This window comes from Mastomys coucha, unplaced genomic scaffold (assembly GCF_008632895.1).
Source record: "Mastomys coucha isolate ucsf_1 unplaced genomic scaffold, UCSF_Mcou_1 pScaffold16, whole genome shotgun sequence".
Classification (NCBI taxonomy): domain Eukaryota; kingdom Metazoa; phylum Chordata; class Mammalia; order Rodentia; family Muridae; genus Mastomys; species Mastomys coucha.
Genome location: NW_022196898.1, coordinates 28,955,848 through 28,969,578, shown reverse-complemented (window position 1 = coordinate 28,969,578; position 13,731 = coordinate 28,955,848). Strand labels below are relative to the sequence as shown.

The window sequence follows — 13,731 nt, the reverse complement described above, 5'->3', positions numbered from 1 at the left end:
TCAGTTACAATCCACATAACACCTACTCCAGTGCTCTACCTTCTGAAAGAGGCTCGACTACAGAAGTGAAAGAAGCTGAGAACTTCACTGACAGGGTCATCTACCTTCATCTGCCTGGTGTCCTCCTCTTTTATTCTGGAAACAGAACCCCCAACACCCTGAAATGAGAGGATGCTCACATGACTCCGCCTCAGCAGATCTAGATCTCATTCACTGTTGTATCTGTTGCTCCACAACAAGGACCATGACTCAACCTTGGATTACTCAGTTTCATTATAGAACCTCTAATGGGACTATCTGCTCACTAGCCATCCAGCCATGAACTTTGATCCCAGTTGCTACAGGAGGTCATCGTATCAACCAACTTGAGAGCACAAAGTAGCATTCAGAAAGGAAAATACCTGAGTGCGTTGGCGTATATCTTTAATCCCACACTCAGGAGGCAGAAGTAGGAAGATCTCTGAGTCTAAGGCCTCTGTGAGGTCTACATAGGGACAGCTGGGGCTCTATGGAGAGATCCAGTCTCAACAAACAAACCACCAAAGAAGCATGAAATGAGAGAATGATGGAGCCTAAAAGATACCCTCAGGCTCCATTCCACTGCCTTTCTGTATTAGTATAGCCAATGGGTTGCCCCTAATAACTCCAATATAGTTAAAGTGGCTTAAAACGCAAAGGTTCTTGGTGGTGTGGATTTGGACTCAGAACTTTAATCTTTCCAAACTGAGCCCTTGAAATGAGGAACGAGCTGAGTCAACATGAGATGGAGACAGTGTGACTCTCACTATCTTCTCTTGATGTATATATAATATACCTGGCATGCATTGTACTTGCTTGAATAACGCCACCTGGAAAAGTATGTCTAGGCAGAGCATTGTGGTTCACACCTAAAATCCCAGCTCTTAAAAATCAGAGATAGGAGAATTGCCATGAGTTTAAGGCCAACAAAGACTACATGGTCAGTTTGAGATCAGCCTGACCTACAGAGTGAAACTATCTTAGTCTGGGTTACTATTATTGTCATAAAATACCGTGAACAAGAGCAAATTGGAAAGAAAAGGGTTTATTTGGCTTATGTTTCCTCATCATAGTCCATCAAGTCCATCACTGAAGGAAGTCAGGACAGGAACTCAAACAGAGCAGGAAGCTGGATGCTAGAGCTGACACAGAGGCCATGTAGAAATGCTGCTCCTGGCTTGTGCCCCATGGATTGCTTTCTTATAGAACCCAGGACCACCAGCCAAGGGATGGCCCCACCCACAATGGGCTGGGCCCTCTCACATCAATCACTAATTAAGAAAATACTCTACAGTTTTTGCTTGCAGTCTAATCTTATACAGGAATTTTCTCAGTTGGGGTTCCTTTCTCTCAGATGACTCTAGCTTGTGTCAAATTGACATAAAATTAGCCAGCACATAGACCTAGTCTCAAAATAAAGTTATATCCACCCCACCCCACCCCCAGGACCTTACACTGTAGCCTTATGACAAAACTGTGGTAGGTGTATAAGATGAAGTCATAAGGGCTGAAGGTGGATTACAACCCAGTGCCCAGTATCCTGCTTAAAAGTTCAGGGGCACACAGAGACACAATGAAAGTCACATCACCATGTAGTAGGAGACTGGAGTGAGGCAGCTACAGGACTACTGAGGATTGCTCCTGGCACCACAGCTGAGAAGAGGCAAGGAAGGAGTCTTCAGAGGATTCACCAAGAGCATGGCCCTGCCAGCATGGTCCTTTCAGATCTGAGCCACCAGAAATGTGACAAACTAAATGTCAGTTGCTTTTAAAGGGCACAGTTTATGGTCATTTGTTACAGCAGCCCCACAAAATGAAACCGTGCGGCAGCAGGGCAGAGGCTTAAGCTGACTCTTGTCCCTGGGGTTTAAAAAAATAATAATAATAGTAAAACAAACAGGTCCTCCAACGTGTTCCTCCTTCCTTTAGACTGAGGGAAGATGCTGGAGAAAAACCTACTCACAGGAAAAAGACAGCAGCCCCATCACACAAGCCAGAGGCAGACAGCTCTGACAAGTATTTAGTATGGGTGACCTCATTTCAGTAGAAGAGCAGAAAGATAACAATGAGAATATGAAGAAAAATAACCCCAAAAATACTACAGATTTTTAGGTTGATATGTGTGTGTGTGTGTGTGTGTGTGTGCATGCGTGTGTGTGTATGTGTGTGTGTATGTGTGTATGTGTGTGTGTGTATTAACATAAATATCATCAGTTCAAAACTTTAATAAATTGTTAACATTATTGATTAATTGCCTGAAACCATGCTAATACTTACCTGGCATATTTTGGCTATATATTATTTGATAAAAATTTTACATACTAATGATTTTGATATTTTAGCTAAAGATGATAGAAGAAAAGTAATCTGGTTTTAAAACAGCTTGTTGCAAAACAAGAAACCTAACATTAAATAAAAACTTAAGACAGTTGATTGTAGATTTCTTACTTTAAAACCCAGAGATTCTCCTTTCGTTTTCACCTACCCTACCGTCATTCCATGTCACTGTTACAACTTGCTCTAACTTCTATTTCAGAAGATGTTCTACACCTAGGACTACGTCCACAGAGAATTCTGCCTCTGTGATACAACTGCATATGTAAGCCAGCTCACCCATGCCCACACACATGCACACAAACAGATTTGCTGGCTATAGTACATATCTTTCTCCTTGGGTCAAAATAAAGGTCCAGATACTAGATTGGTCCCACTAACGGCTTTTCTTGGTGGCCAGACAAATTTAGAATAGTGTTATTGGCTCATGGTCACCATGCCCTCCACCTAGACACTCCACTAAGCCCTAGAAGGAGTAACCTCCAGCCCAGGATGGCCACCTGTACACCAAACTCAAAGATACAGTGTGTGTATGTGTGTGTGTGTGTGTGTGTGTGTGTGCGCGCGCGCGCGAGTGCGTGCGAAAGCCCGTGCTTGCCTATCCGTCTATTCACCTTTCCACAAAGCCTGACCCATTTTGCCAAGACCAGCAATTCTGGAGAATGGGGCAATCAGAAGCTAGGCCTACAGCAAAGCTAAACATGAATTCTCTGTTCATATGGAAGACGTTATTCTCTGGCAATTAACAGGATGAACTGTTTGTTTAATTCCAAGCATCAAAACACAAGAAATCTCTACCCAAGCTTCTACAAAAATAATTTTGCTGACAGTCACAAAGAGTTATCTAGAAGCTTCCATGCAGCTCAGTCAAGTTCCATTATGTTTCTCTATCACTTCCTCTCTCTCTCTCTTTGTGGTTTATTTCATGTGTGTAAGCATTTTCCCTGGATGGATCTCTGTGTACCATGTGCATGCTTGGTGCCAACAGATTCCAGAAGAGAGTGTTAAATGCCCTAGCACTGAAGCTACAGACGGCCATAAGGCATCTGTGGATGCTGGAAGTTGGACCCTAGTCCTGTAGAAGAGCAGCCGGTACTTGTAACCACCAGCCCATCTCTGTAACTCTCTTGGCACTTTCCTTGCCTGAGAGCTGTTTTCATTCTCAAGCTTCCTGTCCCTTTAATCACAAAGTAGCTGCCAGAAGTGACAGATATTAAATGTATCCTTTTTCATGTTCAGATAAAACAAAGATTATAAACATTCTCCAAACCCCAAAGATTTCTGAGCTTTGAGCAGAACTCAGTCACCGCAGATAGGAGTACCAGGCAGACATCCGCCTCAGCTGCATGGCCTTTACTAAATTAATAACATCTATAAATTGTTTTGAATTGTCCCTGGAGCTGGCTGTGGTCAACCCCACAAATACCCAGTGGAAATTTTTAGAATAGCTACTGGGCATCAAACACGATATCTTTAATGACTACTGTGTAGCTTTTCTTGTCTCTTGACCATATAAAACAATGAGAGTCCAGAATCAGAGCCACTGCTGACCCAAGGTTCCTGCCTACTTAGTACTTACCTGAGTGATTCAATAAAATAATGATCAATTATCCTCCAAAATACACTCATCACCAACTGTCCCTGTACACCTTGGAGCACGAGACACTAGCAACGAGATTTAACCAGCATCTGATTGGTCTGCCCCCCAGCCCCCACTGCAGAGGTTTAATTTTTATCTATTATTTCCTGGGTCTTTCCACTTGATTTCAACACATTACTGATTATTTTTAGGGCTGCCATTAGCACAGACTTCAATTGCTGTCCTGTTTTCCCCCTAGGCAGTGAAGCAGTTGCCATGGAAACAGAATCCAGTGCCTCTCTGTCTGGAGCCTCACATCAATGCAACTTGATGAGAGGAAGGAAGATACTACATCCTACCTGTATTTTATGTCTCCAGGTCTATTATCCTAAATAAGATGCAAGCAACGTTGGGGGAGGCATTTCTGATGATGCATAAGGGTGACACCTGTCCAAATAGATGTATCAGCGTTCTCTTCTGGAGTTGATGCTTTAGTTTAAGATTCAGAAAGATTTTAATGCTTGGATTAACTGTAGATGCAAAGTCGCAAGGTAGAGGATACTGAAAAATTGGAGGAAAGTGAATTTTAACTAGTATTTCTTAGCAGCAGAGTCGTGGAGGAGAAGCCTTCCTCAGAGAGCCAGGCATTATGATCTGAGGAAGAGGGAATCTTCTCACAGCTCCACCCTACAAAACACTGGGATCTAAAAACTCCTCCAGGTTGACTAACCAAGGAAGAGGGAGTCCTAAGCAGCCGCTGAGACAGCACCTGTCAGTCCTGGGAGGTTCTGGAGTGGGGGCCATGCTGTGGTAGGAACTTTACACTCTTAGCACCTGGGGAGAAGGCACTGCTGTTAGTGAGCAGCGGGGACAATGGCAGCACCTGCAGGTTACAATAAATGACCCAGCCCTAAATGCTGACTGGTTTATTTGAGACAATGTAGAACTGATTCATAGGAAGTCTTCCCACGGACAAGGTTCTAAACTGAGATCCATCTTCATGAACGATTCAGTTTGACCTCTTTAGCATATAGAATGAATATATGTATATGACATAGAATATATCTATATGACAGCCATAATGAGAAAAGCCCCCTCAAATCTCCAGAGAATGGGTACTGAATCCCTGAAACTGGCAAGAAGCAATGAGCTAAAAGATGAGGCAAAGCCAGGTCAACATAGGGGCTGGCACAGGGCCAGTAAGCAGACCAGTGAAGCAGAAAGGGTAGCAGCGAAGTGGTAAGGCTGGGAGTCAGGATCCCAGTGAGGAGGTTTTTCTTGCAGTATCTTTTTCTTAGTGATATTTTAAACTGAGTAAGCAAAATGACTTTTTTAAATTATATGTTTGTTTAGTTTGCAATCATGGTCCTACAAAAGGCGGGGAGGGAAGAGACGAAGAGAGAGAGAATCCCAGACATTGTGAGTCACATCCATAATCCCAGCACTTTGGAGGCTAACAATTGTTGTGATTTTTAAAGTCAGCCTAGACTAAACAGTAAGTTCTAGGACAGCTAGGCTGTCTCAAAATGCTACCTATCCCCACCTCACTCCATCCCCACCAATCTCTCTCCTGTATCCTAACCACATCTATTCATGCTCAAGACTTTCCAATAGCATAAGCCATCCCATCATTTGCTAGGAGAAAGTCAGGTCAATGTTATTAATGTTGTCATCTCCACATACCACCAAGTTTGGAAATGTCATTTCTGCCAAAATATGCTCAGGCTTCCTAACACTGAATACTGCTATGACAAAGTCCAAGTATAGAGCCCATTTTTTGGACTCGTAGGTATTCAAGGTCATCAGGCTTGCCTGTAGAGAGAGCCCTTGCTGGAATTATGTTTCCCATTTTCCTCAGCCTGGGCTCATTTCCAAATGGCTGGGAGTTCATGTTGTACTTACAGTAATTCAGACAAAATTTCTAAACTGCTCACCATCTCCCTGGCTCCTAGTTATCTGGACTGCCTATGCCATCCTTGCCCAGCTCCATGGCCTTTCCTGGGTCTAGCCTTGCTTTCCCCTCCATTCTTGTTTTGACAAACCTGTTCCTTGCCCTAGAAGAATGATGCTAGCATGCCTGAGGGGGATCATCATAAAAAACAGCATTGAAGCACCAATGGCTTGCGGAGGCAGGGACATGAGGATCATGAGTTAAAGGCCACCTGGACCTACATATGAAGGTTCTTTCTCAAAAAAATTCCTATTAAAAGCAAACAGAAGGAGACTGTAAAGGAATCAATAATGAAAGCTGGAAAACAGTCTTAGTCCAAGAAAATAATTCAGACTAACATAAGAGCTCGTCCCAAGGAGGTCATTGTAGAATTGGTAAAGCTAAGGTTATGTTGATTGACTAGCTTAAAAGTCAAGGTGGGGGTGAGAGGAGGTCAAGGGTAGAAAGCATAGTCTGAACAATGACTTCAACATGCACAGGGTATTTCACAAACATACAATTGTTTTTGGTATTGTGCCAAGCTTGATTCCAAAACCAATCCCCTCCTTCCCCCAGTAGCACTACACGCCAAGCCCACAGATGAGATGTGGATGAGGCAGGCATCCACAGTTCATGTTAATGACTTGGGCAACGTTCCTTGCTGTGGCCGTTAACTAAGAGGGCACTTAGGCCAAAGTGGGGAGGTTCAGGAGCAGTGTTCAGAGCTTAGATTTAGACATTTTAAAGTCTGGAGACTAGTAATTACCTACCATGCCAGGCCCACCCCTCCTGCTAGCCAGTATTAGCCCAGAGGGATGCCATGCAGGGCTTTTACCAATCTGGCACTTGGGCCTCTGTAAATTAGTCCTCCACCGGAGCTAGGATCCAAAGGAGAAATGTGCTGTTTGCCAAGTCTTTTCTGATTTCTGTAGTGTAAATATCTATACTATTTCCCATCTCAAAGCGCCAATTGATTTTGTTCAGTGAGGGGATTGCTGTGTGCTCTCCATCCATGCTGGGCTGTACCACTGACTAGGGCATTTAGAGTAACTTAATAGTCCCAGCAAATATCAAGCTATGAAAATTCAAGGCTGCCAAGTGGGAAGGAGAATTTATGGTTGTCGCTGTGGCCAAAGTAGTTGTGAAAATAATTTAGACTTGGACTGGAGATTGCATTATAGATTATAAAGAATAAACATTAAATTCGAGGATGTGGACTAACGGGGCTGGGGTAGCAGCTGATTTTCAGGTGCAGACAACTGTAGCATAAATCTCAAAATTCCAATGACAGGCTAACCCATCAGAAGAAATCCCGGAAGTAGATGGAAGAAGAAATCCTGGCATGATCGAAAGAGGCTTCATGGGTCTCCAATGTGAGGGAGCGTCAGTGACCTTGTGTACTGCATTTGTCAAGTAAATCCTCTAAGCCACCAGCTTCGGGTGATCAGGAAGTTTCTGGACATACAGAAAACAAAACACAAGAACAAACAAACAAATAAAAACAATAACAAAAGCAGGCTATCGCCATTGTTCTTAGTGGCCCACAAGAACATGATGGTAAGACTCGATTGCTGAAGACTTCACACACTTTCGTCACAGCATGTGGAGAAACAAATTGGTACAACCTGGAAGCTTCCTGTTGACTACTAGGGTTTTCAGTACTGAAGGATGCTATGCAGGCTGCTGAGGGAGAAAAGTCAGCAACAATCTTGCACAGCTGTGAACTGTGAGAACTACAGTAGCAACCAGCCTGGCAAGAGATACTTTTTGGAGTAATAGTGCCACAAATATTATTGGGGTAACCAGACACTTTCTGGTCAGACTAAAGTCTGTTCCAGAGGAATGAATGAAAATCTCTACTGCAACACTGGGGAGGTTATAGATGCAAAGAGAGAACCTTCTACTATTATTCTGCTAAATGGGCAGAGTATCAGACTATCTTCGAAATACTTAGCCTTATGCCCTTAGATTAATACAACTCTCAGCCTCACCAGAGAGTTTCTTTTTACAATGGGCATCAACTAACACAGAGACTCACAACTAGACAAAGTGCAAAAAAAAAGTGCCTGTATGGTAGTCAACCCTAAATAAGACATCTGTGTCACATCATGCCCTGCCCCCAACAAGGCTTAGAAGCATTGTAAATGAGAGTAGATATTTAGAGCCAGAAGTGGGGAGGATTGCCATGACATAATGTGTTCTTCACATGACAGGGAACTTGCAATCATGAGCATACAGGGCTACCTGCACTAGACCTGCACACAATCAATCCTGCTAGTATTTCCTCAGAGATGACAGAGGGCTCTAAGAGAACCCACCCCTAACTATAGATATATTGGCAATCTGAGGTCTCTTGTGATCCAATGGATCGTCTATACACGTGCACATTTGGGTGGCACTAATTGGACCTGATGTCTTCAAGAAGAGGGGAAGAGGAGAAGGAAGATGGCATGAGGTTGGGAAGGGGATGAAAGGAGGTGTTCCAAGAGGAGTAAAGGTGGGAAGTAAGAGGTGGATTTGATCAAAATACATTGTATACATAGGTGAAGGTCTTGAGGAATAACTTTTTAAACACCTTTTCAGTATAGTATGTCTGAATGGGTGTAGAAAACAGAAAATCCTTAAACCTATATCTGTAGTATATGAATCACTCACAAATATCAAAGGGAAACAAGATATCAAGGCATCTTAAGAATAAGTAGGGTGTATATCTACTTAAGCATAAGTAGAGTTGAATGTCTGGATGGCAGTGGATGAAAGGGACATACAATGATGACAAGGCACTAGAGAAAGGGTCCACAGGTGAGAACTGATGCAGAGACTGAGAGTTCAAAGGCAAGCTAGGCATGACAGGCAAGCATTCAGAGTCCCACACCACCAATGAGAAGACTGACGTCATCCTAAAGTGCATATCGTGACATCTTGGGTCCTAGAACTCTGACAACTAGACTCACAGACACATGAAATAGAAAGCTGGGTTCAGGTGGGGTAAGCTACCTCTAATGAAGGGCACCCACTACCCCAGCAGCCTGGATCCTCAGTGTATTTATGAGATGCTGCATTGGGATAAAGGTTAGTCGTAGGAGGTCTTTGTAGTCTAGCAGTCTGGGCTGTGAGCATCAGGAAGAAGCCACCATTGCTAGTCTTTGCACACACTGAGCAGTCAACCTCCTCCTCCAACATTTAAGGAAAGTTTGGCATTCCTCTTGATGGAAAATGGCTGAAGGGGTGCTCACCACTGAGCCTGAATACCTGGGTTTGACCTTAGGACCTACATGGTGGATAGAGATAACAGACTCCTGCAAATTGTCCACAGATCTCCACATATACACCAATATGCACACACACACACACACACACACACACAATGTAAACAAATTAAAAATGAACTCAGAACATATATAAGCACCGGATGATGAAGGCATAACCAAACGTGTAACAGTAGAGATGCAACAGTGACGTTGGTAACAGTGGTATTTTAAAATTGAAGCTGACATCAGAAGATATCTAATCAGAGACAGAAAAGGAAAAGGGCCAAAATGGGAATAATCCTCACATTTGAGGGTATGGGGAAGAAGGGAGAAATTGGAGAAGATTCCTCTATTTCTAATGAGAGTGCTTCAGTCAATAGCACCACTTAGGGAGACCAGACTCTAGGAAAGAAATGATGGGGGTTGTTGGGGAGGAATGTGTGTTCATCAGAACTCTTGATTAGAAATGGGAGAAAACAACTGACTTAGGCAGAAAGTTACTTACTGCTGCTCAGAATGAAGAAGAGAATTTTACCAACAACAAAAAATTGTGTACCACACTGGTAGAAACAGCGGGTCTTCTCGGATTGTTATACACTCTCTATGGTATAGTATCTCGCTACTTCCCCTGTTTGGGTACAGCTATATATGACCTACTCAACACCAAAGAAGTAATGTATGATGGGTCTGGACAGAATAGACCATGCTTTTGGCCACAGTAGTTGGCTTGGAAGTGGTCATGTGACCTAAGCTCCACCAATCAGAAGTCTTTATTCGCTTTCTCCATTAACAGAGACTTCTCTCTAGAGGCTTTGTCTTTGGGAAGAAGAAAAGACTAGAGCAGCTTGCTGCCATCAATCTCACCACCCTAGACAAAACCCAGCCCCATTAAGGCTGATTGAAACTAATTCAAAAGTTGAATCAAGAGGAAAAGGGAGAGACTCAAGGGATGGCTCAGTGGTTACAAGTACTGGCTGCTCTTCCAGAGGGTGCAGGTTCAGTTCCCAGCACCCATATGGAGACCTAAAACCATCTGTTCCACAGGATCTAATGTCTTCTTCTAGCTTCAGTGGGCACCAGGAATGCACATGGTACACAAGCACATATCCAGGCAGAATAGCCATACGCATGAAATAAAATAAGTCACTAGAAAAATAGAAAAGGAGGACTGGATTGAGAGAGAAGCTAGTTCTGAAGTGTCAGGAACAAAAACGACTGACACAGGTAACCATTTCACTGATCATGTTAGGTGGATTTTATTTTCAGGCACATAGGAAAGTAAGTTTACTTCCCTCATAGAGTAGTCATCAATGGGTCTCCAAAACATAAAGTACAAAATTCTGAGCTAATGTTTGCTGAAAGGTAGCACCAAAACAAACAAGATTCAGAGCCTGGGTTGTCACCGGTGGGTCCTCTGTTCCTTCGCAACTCTTGGCTCTGACTTCAGACTCTGAGGGACTCTCCCTGCCACTGCAGATACCTCCGTAGCTTCATTTCTCATCTTTTTATCAAGGAGGAACAGTCTTTATTCTGCATAGTCTAACAAAGGACTGTAATTGACCCACTTTGTAACCACAAAATAAATTGATCACTTTCTATCTTTTTTCAATAACTGGCTCATCTCAGACCAAGTTGATGTCCTCAAACCAGTCACAAAGGGCCAGTGATGTGGGCTCCTGTTAGAAGTGACAATACTCAGTTACGCACTATATGAAGCTGAGTCATGCTAATAATTATTGATGTACTGTTCCTAGAAGATGGGTGAACACAGGCAGACATGTCACTGAATGAAAGATAGCGTATTTAAGGATACTAAATTTCAGATCCTGTGGAGAATCAAAAGAAATCAAGGGAATGGGCCCCATTAAAATTATTTCTCTAATCCATAGAAGACAATGTACTCATTGGATTTTGATAAAGCAGGTTGTCTTGACTACTGTCTTAGGGCTACTATTGCTTTAATGAAGCACCATGACCAAAGGGAACTTGGGGAGGAAAGGGTGCATTTAGCTTACACTTCCTCACCCCTGTTCATCATAGAAGGGAGCCAGAACAGGAATCTCAAACAGCACAGGAACCTTACTAGCAGGAACTGATGTAGAGATCTTGAAGGAATGCTGCTTACTGGCTTGCTCCTCCTGGCTTGCTCAGGCCACTTTCTCACAAAATCCAGGACCACCAGCCCAGGGATGGCACTACCCACAAGGAGCTGGGCCTTCCCCCACTAAATACTTATTAAGAAAATGGCCTACAAGCTTGCAAACAGCCCAATCCTAGGAAGGCATTTTCCTAATTAGGGTTTCCTCTCAGATGACTTTTGCTTATGTCAAGGTGACATGAAACTATGCAGCACAACCATAAATTTCAAATTCCCTCTATAATTGTACTCCAAGGTTACCTACACCTATAATCTGTTAAATAACAACAGCTTTTAAATAGTTGTGGGTCATGGCAGAATAGACAGTGTGAATTAAGAAAAATGATTGAACTTGCAGATGAAAATTTAGTTTTCTTCGAGAGTCTCACTCGAGGAAACTAATCAAGGGCAAGCTACATGCCCAGCATGTAGAGATAGCCAACAGAAGGAGGTGCCTCTGCCTAGCAGGATAGCCAACGGAAGATAGTGGGAGGGTCCTTGTCATCTTGTCTTAATGCCGTGCCAGGGCTCTTCTTTTTTAATTTTATCTAACTAAGGGGCCAATGAGACGCATAATCTCACATTATGCTGGAAAATGTGTTAATCAATAACACAGTTACCAGATTCAGAAAGACTTTGGCTTAAGAACTAGCACTATCAACATACAGACTGAACAGGTTTACTTAGAACTATGTATATATTTATATATGAATGTATGTATGTATGTATGTATGTCTTTATATACACATGCATGTGTGTATATACACACACATGTATACATATGCATGCAATGACACTGAAAAAAAAGCCATGAATTTGAAGGTCAGTGAGAAGGGGTATTGGTAGGGCTTGGAGGGAGGAACAGGAAGGGAGAAATATAATTATACTATAGTCTCAAAAAGTCAACGAAGAAGAGGAGGAGGTAGAGAAAGAAAAATATTAAGAAAACAAGGTGCTGGGTGTTGGAGGCACATGCATTTAAGAGGCAGAGGCAGACAGATCTCTGAGTTCGAGGCCAGCCTGGTCTACATGGTGAGTTCCAGGAGAGGCAGGGGCTATACCTGGAAACCTGTCTCAAAACCCTGTCTCAAAAAAAAAGAAAAAAAAGAAAAGAAAAGAAAAGAAAAACCAACAACAACAACAACAAAAAGAAAACAAGGCATATTTTATTAAGTATAATTAAGGCTTAATAAATGTTGATTATTGTGGAACTCTTAATCAAGCTGTATATGTTTTAATTTAAAAAAACATAGTATACTTAGAGTAAGCCACTCCTTGAGCTGAGGACCCTCTTCCCTAGGATTAACAGTATGTAGCCGGCAAAGCAGTTCTAAGAACAGACAAGATAATGAACGCAGAGAAGAATCCTTGTGCCTTTGTGCCTTACTTGCACAAAGAAAACGCTCGGCCTGTTTTTTTTTTTTAACTAACATGATACTTGATTTGACTCTCTGGGGATTTCCCCTCACACTCCTCTCACGTTTGCTTCCCAGTCCTTTCCTGTCCTCTCCCGGAACCTTCTGATCCTCCCCAACCCTCAGCCAAAGAAAAAGTTCAATTTATCTAATCTATATAGTCACTGGAACGGGGTCAAACTCTCGGTGGCCTGCCCCTTAAATGGAGCTAAGTCCTTCCCCTCCAGCGTGGCTGCCGGAAGTCATCTACTGTGGAGGGCCGCACCATAGCATCCTATCACAGTTTCTAAGTTTTCTCCAATGGTTTCCTGTCTAGGCTGTTACTATTTTGCAGGGAGGCGTCTGAGTGGAGATAGGAGTTGTCACCGACATCTTCCATGTCCCTCTTTCTCAAATGTGCATCGGTTGTCGTTTATACCACTGTGGAAGTAGCTTATTTGCTCTCTACAGACCACGGGAGTGTGGATTATGGACTTTTACACGGTTACAGGGTCAGCACAGACCACAAACAGAGGTTCAAGTTGCAGTAGGGCCATGGACCTGGATGCAGCTGGGATCATAGACATCAGCATGGCTTTCAGCTTCAGCACAGACCACGGACATCCAAGTGGCCTTCAGTGGTAGCACGGGCCACGGACAGCAACACAAACCCAGCAGCAAAGAACCACAGCACAGGCCTGGACGTAACCCATAACCATGAACCCAGGTGGCAGCCCAGGCTACCCTCTGGTGGCCACATTGCCTGTGGACATCACGTGGCTTAGGTTGCAACGCAGAATATAGACATCCATATGGTTTTCCATGGTAGCTCAGGCTACGGCCATCAACACAGACCTGGCTGCTTTAAGGATATGGAAACCCAACATGACCCTCAGTAGCAGCCTGGACCTGCTCATTACTACGGTCTCAAGTAGCAGTGTAGGCCAATCACATACATCATGACGGTCCCCATGGGGTAAACGGCCCACCGACATGAACAAGGACTCAAGCGATGGCTCAGGCCATGAACATCCGCATGTCATCATTTGACAACACAGTTCTCAGACATCAATACGGACCTGGGTCAT

At 43.3% G+C, this 13,731-nt stretch overlaps 1 protein-coding gene across 1 annotated transcript in view; it reads right to left on the bottom strand.

Annotated features, from left to right (window-relative positions):
- Positions 1-13,731, bottom strand: part of Gask1b (golgi associated kinase 1B) — an 87,897-nt gene that overhangs the window by 73,665 nt on the left and 501 nt on the right. The gene's annotated exons all lie outside the window — the stretch shown is intronic.